Source organism: Pinus tabuliformis, chromosome 9 (genome assembly GCF_031772625.1).
Source record: "Pinus tabuliformis cultivar Carrire ecotype Pingquan chromosome 9, CPIR1, whole genome shotgun sequence".
In the NCBI taxonomy this organism is placed as follows: domain Eukaryota; kingdom Viridiplantae; phylum Streptophyta; class Pinopsida; order Pinales; family Pinaceae; genus Pinus; species Pinus tabuliformis.
Window position 1 is genome coordinate 1449457721 of NC_142307.1, and position 9786 is coordinate 1449467506.

Here is a 9786-nt window from a genome sequence, read left to right on the forward strand (position 1 = left end):
ATGACCGAGCATATCAGATAGTTACAGGTAGCAGTCTTAAAAGACTACGATCATTATGTCAAATCCAAGGGAGCTCTTGCCTTATAGGCAAACAACCTATTTTGGGAACAATCCTCTAAGGAGAGGAAGGAATATCATCCCTTTAACCCTCTTAATCTTGAAACAACAATTTCACAGCTACCTAACTATGTCAAATGCATTCAACAGTGTGCCAAAAATTGGTTAGGATATCATTTTCATTTTCCTATTCTATGGCTGCCAACACAAGAATATAAGGCTTACTTCAGGTTGTCCAAAAAGAAGTAGCTAGCAGCATGGCAGAGATTACAGAATGTTCATGGTTTCAGAGACTTCACTGATGGCACCTTCTATACTTACTGCCTAAGTAATTTGCACTGCAAATCCCAGTACTTAGACTTAGATTCAAAGTAAAAGTTGCGTGAGGACATGCAACCCTTTCAGTTGGGGGGATGTTAGGACCTCACATTGTCCCTTTTTGACCATATATTTTGCTATTATGTCATCTTTTTTCAACCTATATTTAAAGTCCTTGTTACTGCTTTAACCCACTTTTCCAAAGGTATACAATATTTCTTCTCATTACTATACATTTAATTTATTTTACATACAATTACATTACTTTCATAATTTATTGATTGAGACAGATAATTGTTGAAACAATTATCATTGCAGTCTACGTTACTGAAACAGCCTGAAGACTGTAGTGTTATCATGACAGGTCTTGTCACTATAACAGTTAGAATAAGGAGAAAATCCCATTGCTGAAGCAGCCAGATTTGCATTCTAGATCCGACAGCAACAAAAGAAGATCATCGAAGGAGCTGCTACATTGGCTGTAACTACCACATTCTAAAGTGAGCGTTACCATAACCATTGTAACAGCATTTTCTTAATGGGAAAAATGATTCCCTATTTTGGTATATTGAGTTAAAAATAGGGTTACAATGTAATCAATTGTAATAGATGTCTCTTCTTTAAAAATAGGAGACATCTACATTAGAAGGGGGCGACAGACTACGGGAAGGTTTTTAGCTGAAGGAGAAGAACTGGAATCCTTTTGTAACATGACGTATTATGGATGAATAAAATATTGTTCTAAACATTTATTTCTAGTTCTCGTTTCCTGGGGAATCTTGTGAGAAGGACAAGGCCCACCTTCATCACAAGATTCACCCATTATATTTCTCCAGTGCGTTAAGTGTTTGTTAAAAGTTCTATTTACTGAATGTTGCTTATGCATTATTGCTGAACTCTATTTTCGAATTGATTGCTACATTATTTAGTTCATCTATAGTTAATTCATGAGTGTTCCATTGGCAATTGAGTTTATAGAGTGAGTTGATAAGCATGGTAATCAGAAACAGGTGCTGAAGATTCCTGCTTTGGGAATAGGGTCATGTTCTCTGTTACAGCATAGCTAGTGTTTTCCTTTGCAGATTGATCCTTTTTCATTAGATTACTCTTTTAATGAAATCAAGCATTCTTTGGTAATTGTCTGCAATAGACTGTTTTTGTTGTAACTCAGAGTGGAACTTCAGTTTGGTTAGAGCAAGGTGTGACTAGTTTATTTATTACTACAACTTTTATTTCTTTTGAGATTGAGCACATAAAGTGTGTAGTTGCCTTTGAAATAAACAGACTTCCCTGGGTTGACAATTTATGAAGCACTTAGTTGTTTGGATTAATAAGCAATTAAAGTGACCAACAATGCGCATATCTTCGGTATATCTATAACTTTCTTATATATACATATCTTCCGTATATGCACGTCATTTATGTATCTGCATCGTATATGCGCAAATTCCATATACAAAAATTGGGTCATATATGAAAATTGTGCATATACGGAAGATATGTGCATCTCTTCTATATACACATAAATTTTATATATGCACAAATTCCATATATAGAAATTGCGCATATACGGAAATTGTGCATATACGCAATATATGCGCATATCTTTCATATATGTGCATCTTTTGTATATGTACATCTACCGTATATGCGCATAGCTTCCATATATGCATAAATTTTTTATATGTGCATATCTTCCGTGTATGCTCGTCTTTTATATATGTGCATTTACCGTATATGCGCAACTTCCGTATACAAAAATTGTGCATATATGAAAAATATGTGCATTTCTTCCATATATGCGTAACTTTCTTATATATACATATCTTCCATATATGTACATCTTTTATGTATGTACATCTACCGTACATGTGCAACTTCCATATATGGAAATTTTTTATATACGAAAATTGTGCATATACGAAAAATATGCACATATCTTTTGTATATGTGAAATTTTTCTATATGCACATATCTTCCAGGTATATGTGCAACTTTCGTACATACACATAACTTCCATGTATGTGAAACTTTAATATATATAACTTTTATATATGTGCATCTTTTGTATATGCGCAACTTCCGTATATGCACATATCTTCCATATATGCGTAACTTTTTTATATGTGTCTATTATCTATATATGCATGTCTTTTATATATGTGAATCTACAATATATGCGCAACTTCCATATATAGAAGTTGCACATATACGGAAATGTGCACATATAAGAAACTTATGTATATACAGAAGATATGCACATATCTTCCGTATATGCACCATTTCCATATATGCGCAATTTCAATATATAGAAATTGGGCATATACAGAAGATATGTGTATATCTTCAATATATCCCTAACTTTCTTATATGTGCATATCTTCCATCTATGTAGATCATTTATATATCTTCATCATATATGCACAAATTCCATATACAGAAATTACACATATACAAAAATTGTGCATATACGGAAAATATGTACATATCTTTTGTCTATACATAAATTTCGTATATGTGCAAATTTCACATACAGAAATTTTGCATATATCGAAATTGTGCATATATGGAAGATATGTGCATATCTTCCGTGTATACATAGCTTTCTTATATGTGCATATCTTTCGTATATGCACGTCTTTTATATATGTGCATCTACCATATATACGCAAATTACATATACAGAAATTGCGCATATATAAAACGTGTGTATATACAGAGGTTGCGTCTATATAGAGACTACATTTTTATGCATATATGGAAATTATGCATATACGCAAGATATGCGCATATCTTTTATATATTTGTCACTTTCTTATATGTGCATATTTTCTGTATATACATGTCTTTTATCTATCTGCATCGTATATGCACAAATTCTATATACAGAAATTACGCATATACATAAATTGTGCATATACAGAAGATATGCGCATATTTTCGGTATATCCGTAACTTTCTTATATGTGCAAATCTTCCATATATGAACGTCGTTTATGTATCTACATCGTATATGCGAAAATTCCATATATAAAAATTGTGCATATATGGAAATTGTGCATATACGGAAGATATGCTCATCTCATTTGTATATAAATAAATTTCGTATATGCGCAAATTCCATATACAGAAATTGCGCATATATGGAAATTGTGCATATACGCAATATATGCGCATATATTTCGTATATGTGCATCTTTTGTATATGTGCATCTACCGTATATGCACAACTTCCATATATGCGTATATCTTCTGTATATGTGTAAATTTTTTATATGTGCATATTTTCTGTGTATGCACATCTTTTATATATGTGCATCTACCGTATATACGCAACTTCCATATACAAAAATTGTGCATATATAGAAATTGTGCATATACGGAAGATATGTGCATATCTTCCGTATATGCATAACTTTTTTATATATGCATATCTTCCATATATGTACATCTTTTATGTATGTGCATCTACCATACATGTGCAACTTCCATATATAGAAATTTTTCATATACGGAAATTATGCATATACGGAAGATATGCCCATATCTTTTCTATATGCAAAAGTTTTATATATGCACATATCTTCCAAGTATATGTGCATCTTCCGTATACACACATAACCTCTATGTATATGAAACTTTAGTATATATAACTTCTGTATATCTGCATCTTTTGTATATGCGTAACTTCCATATATGCGTAACTTTCTTATATGTGTATATCTTCCATATATGCATGTCTTTTATATATGTAAATCTATAGTTTATGCGCAACTTCCATATATAAAAATTGTACGTATACGGAAATGTGCACATAGAAGAAAGTTATGTATATACGGAACATATCTTCCATATATGCAAAATTTCCATATACAGAAATTGTGCATATATGAAAGATATGTACATATTTTCGGTATATCCCTAACTTTCTTATATGTGCATATATTTCGTATATGCAGATCGTTTATGTATCTTCATCATATAAGAGCAAATTCCATATACAGAAATTACGCATATACGGAAATTGTGCATATACGAAAGATATGTTCATAACTTCTGTCTATACATAAATTTCGTATATATGCAAATTCCATATACAAAAATTGCGCATATATAGAAATTGTGCATATATAGACAATATGTGCATATCTTCCGTATATACATAACTTTTTATATGTGCATATCTTCCATATATGCACGTTTTTTATTTATGTGCATCTACCGTATATACACAAATTCCATATACAAAAATTGCGCATATATAGAAGATGTGTATATACAGAAGTTGCATATATACGAAAGTTGCGTATATATAAAAGATGTGTATATCCAGAGGTTGCACCTATATAGAGACTACAATTTTGTGCATATATGGAAATTGTGCATATATGGAAGATATGCGTATATCTTCTATATATCTGTCACTTTATTATATGTGCATATCTTCCGTATATACACCTCTTTTATGTATCTACATCGTATATGTGCAAATTCCATATACAGAAATTACGCATATATGGAAATTATGCATATACAGAAGATATGCGCATATCTTCGATATATCCATAACTTTCTTATATGTGCATATCTTCTATATATGCACGTCGTTTATGTATATGCATCGTATATACGCAAATTTTATATACAAAAATTGTGCATGTATAAAAATTGTGCATATACAGAAGATATGCGCATCTCTTCCATATATACATAAATTTCGTATATGCGCAAATTCTATATACAAAAATTGCGCATACATGAAAATTGTGCATATACACAATATATGCATATATCTTTCGTAAATGTGCATGTTTTGTATATGCGCATATACCTTATATGCGCATATACCTTATATGCGCATATCTTCCGTATATGCGTAAATTTTTTATATGTACATATCTGTCGTGTATGCATGTCTTTTATATATGTGCATCTACCGTATATGCTCAACTTTTGTATACAAAAATTGCGCATATATGGAAATTGTGCATATACGGAAGATATGTGCATATCTTCCATATATATGTAACTTTTTTATATATGCATATTCTCCATATATGTGCATATTTTATGTATGTTCATTTACTGTACATGTGCAACTTCCATATATTGAAATTTTTCATATACGGAAATTGTGCATATATGGAGGTTATGTGCATATCTTTTGTATATGCGAAATTTTTCTATATGCACATATCTTCCAGATATATGTGCAACTTCCGTATATACACATAACCTCCATGTATGTGAAACTTTAGTATATACAACTTTTGTATATGTGCATCTTTTGTATATGCGCAACTTTAGTATCTACACATATCTTCCGCATACGCGTAACTTTCTTATATTTGTATATCTTATGTATATGCATGTCTTTTATATATGTGAATCTACAATATACGCACAACTTCCATATACAGAAATTGTACGTATACGGAAATATGCACATATAAGAAAGTTATGTATACACAGAAGATACGCACATATCTTCCATATATGCATGTCGTTTATGTATATTTATCGTATATGCACAAATTCCATATACATAAATTGCACATAGATGGAAATTGTACATATACAGAAGATATGTGCAGATCTTCCGTCTATACATAAATTTCGCATATGCGCAAATTCCATAGACAGAAATTGCGTATATATAGAAATTGTGCATATACGAAAGATATGTGCATATCTTTCGTATATACATAACTTTCTTATATGTGCATATATTCCATATGTGCACATCTTTTATGTATGTGCATCTACAGTATATACGCAAATTCCATATACAGAAATTGTGCATATACGCAATATATGCGTATATTTTTCGTATATGTCCATCTTTTGTATATGCACAACTTCCATTTATGCACATATATTCCTTATATGTGTAAATTTCTTATATGTCCATATCTTTCGTATATGCATGTCTTTTATATATGTTCATCTACTGTATATGCGCAACTTCCATATACAAAAATTATGCATATACGAAAGATATTCGCATATCATATCTTCCGTATATGCGTAACTTTTTTATATGTAAATATCTTCCATATATGTACGTGTTTTATGTATGTGCATCTACCGTACATGTGCAACTTCCATATATGAAAATTTTGCATATACAAAAATTGTGCATATACTGAAGATATGCACATATCTTCTATATATGCGAAACCTTTTATATGCACATATCTTCCAGGTATATGTGCAACTTCCATATATACACATAACCTCCATGTATGTAAAACTTTGGTATATATATAACTTCCATATATGTGCATCTTTTGTATATGCGCAACTTCTGTATATGCGTAACTTTCTTATATGAGTATATCTTCCGTATATGTATGTGTTTTATATATGTGAATCTACAGTATATGTGCAACTTATATATACAGAAATTGCTCGTATATGGAAATTTGTACATATAAGAAAGTTATGTATATACAGAACAAAATTAACATTTTTATTGTAATAATTGAATGATTTTTATTTTTATTTTATTATTCACTTTTAGAATTTAATTAAGAATGCTATTAAGATTTTTATAATATTAGTATTTAATCTAATTTTGTGATATTAGTATTTAATCTAATTTTCTGATGGAATTAATAGATTTTTAGATTTAGAAATATATAAAAAAATTAATTTGGATAATTTTAATCAATTTTAATTTACATATGATTGTATTGTAATAATAATTAATTTATAATTAACAATCTTATTGTAATAATTGAATGATTTTATTTTATTTTAATTATTTATTTTTAGGATTTAATTAAGAATGTTGTTAAGATTCTTGTAATATTAGTATTTAATCTAATTTTGTGATATTATTACCCAATCTAATTTTTTGATGGAATTAATAGATTTTTAGATTTAAAAATATATAAAAATTTTAGTTTAGATAATTTTTATCAATTTAATTTTACATATGATTGTATTAAATTATATGTTGTGATTAAAAGAGACTGAGGTGAGGAGAGAGAGTAGGTTTAGTGATAAGTGTGAAAGGTCCACTGGAGAGAGGATATGGTAATAGAGGGTGTGGAGGAGGTTGGATCAGGAGGTTAAGGTAGGAATCCAATTGTCACTTATCTTCCATCCTTCATCACGGTTGAGGTTGTTCGAGTGTTTGCTTATTTCTATAGCTTCTCTAAATTTTCTATGGCGATAATGATCGATTTTGGCCACTACTCTCGAGTTTTCAATACAGACATGATGATTGGTTTTATAGGAGTGTTCAGCTAGGGCTGAAGTTTTTGAACGGTTATGTTTTATGTCAGCTGCATGTTCTTGAATCCTAGTTTGGATGGACTGACCAGTTTCCCCTATGTATGTTTTTTTGCATGAACAAGGAGCCATGTAAACTCCTTTGTGGCATTTCGGATCAACCAGATCTTCGATCGACTTAAGGCTTTTGCTAATGGTATTCATGGGTTTAAAGGTGGTTTTAATATTGTTTTTCTTTAAAATATAGGCAATTTTGTCTGTAGTGCCTAATATGTAGGGGAGGTGAACCTTACTCATTTGATCATCTACAGGTTGTTTGTTTTTGGGATTCTCAACATTCATTAAGGCTTTGATCACTTGGTTTTTATTATATCCATTCCTTTTTAATGCATTCATAAGATGGATTTTCTCTTTCTCAATGTGATCATGATCCGAAATACGTACAGCTCTGATTGCTAGAGTGTTGAGAACACCAATTTTCTGAGAAGGATGGTGGTGAGAGTTGGAATGTAGGTAATGTTCTATGTGTGTTTTCTTACAATAGACCTGGTGAGATATGGAACCATCTTGGTTTCTATTGATTAAGATGTAAAGAAAGGGAACGCTTCCATTTTCTTCCAATTCCATGGTAAACTTGATGGAATTGGATTGCCTGTTTAGGTGATGCAAGAACATGTTTAATTTTTCTTTCCCATGGGGCCGGATAATGAAGGTTTCATCAACAAATATTTTCCACAATTTTGGTTTTAATGGGGAAGATTCAATGGCTCTATTTTCAAAGTCCTCCATAAAGATATTGGGAATGATGGGAGATAGAGGAGATCCCATGGCTACACCATAGGTTTGTTCATAAATTTCATCTTTAAAGCTGAAGAAGGTTGATTTGAGACAAACCTCTATTAATTGGGCTGTGTCAGAGGTTGTGATTTTATGGATTACTTTCATGGCTTCATCTATGGGAATGTTGGTGTATAGAGCTTTAACATCAAAAATGAATAATAAGTCAATCAATTTTAGGTTTAAGTGTTTGATCTCATTGATGAAGTGGGTGGAGTCATTGACAAAGGAACTTGTGTTGCCCACCAAAGGTTTAAGTTTCTTCGCCGGGTATTTTTCCAAATGGTAAGTGGGCCCTCCTATGGTGTTTATAATGGGTCTTATGGGGATGCCTTCTTTGTGTATCTTCGGGGCTTCGTAGATCCTGGGGGTGTAGGGGTTATTTTCTATTAGATTTTTAATGTTATGTTCTCCACTTGTTTTTATCAATTTTTGTACATTACTAGAGATCTCTCTTGTGGGATTATTCTTTGATTTAATGTAACAACCACTGTTTTTTAGGTGGTCTATCATCTTCTCATTATAATCTTTTGTGTTCATGATGACTGTTGCACCACCTTTATCAGCTTTTAGGACTAGAACATTAATGTTTTGGTTTAAGGTTTTGAGTGCTAGATATTATTTTTTGGAGATATTACTTTTGGGGTTGGATTTTCTAAGAATGATAGAACAATATTGTCTAATAGTTTCTTTGATGTTGTCAGGTAGTTCATTGATCCCATACTCAATGTTGCACAAAATGTCTTCATTGGGGATGGTACGAGATGAGATGGAAAAATTTAAACCTTTTTCAAGGAGGTCCAGAATATTTTGGTCAATGTTGATGCTTGAAAAACTCACCACATGTTTGCTTGTCAAGGTAGGTAGATGTGTCGCTGCAGTTGACAATGTTGTTGTCCCACAGTTATCCATTTTGCTGTTATGTATTACATTTAGGTCAGCTTCAACCATCTCAATTGTTTAGATTGACTGATCACTTTTTGTCCCATGGTTATCCATTTTGCTTCTATGTATGACGTTTAGGTCAACTTCAACCATCTTTGTTGTGCTTAAACCTTGCGTATTTGTCAGCGCAATCTTATTCCAGATCCCAGAGAACGGAATAAAATCAATTGTTGTCCCATTCTCATATGTTTTGTTGTTATGTATTACTTCTTCAACTATTGTTTCAGCTTCAATTTCATTTGCTGCATTTGTCAGTGCAATCTTATTACAGGTTCTAGAAATATCTTTAGATTCAGAGCTCGGAGATTTCATATTGCTGGGTCTAAAAACTCATAATACTTTCCCTTTGAGCTGTGGATTGATTATGGCTAGCGTTGGAGCATCAGTTCC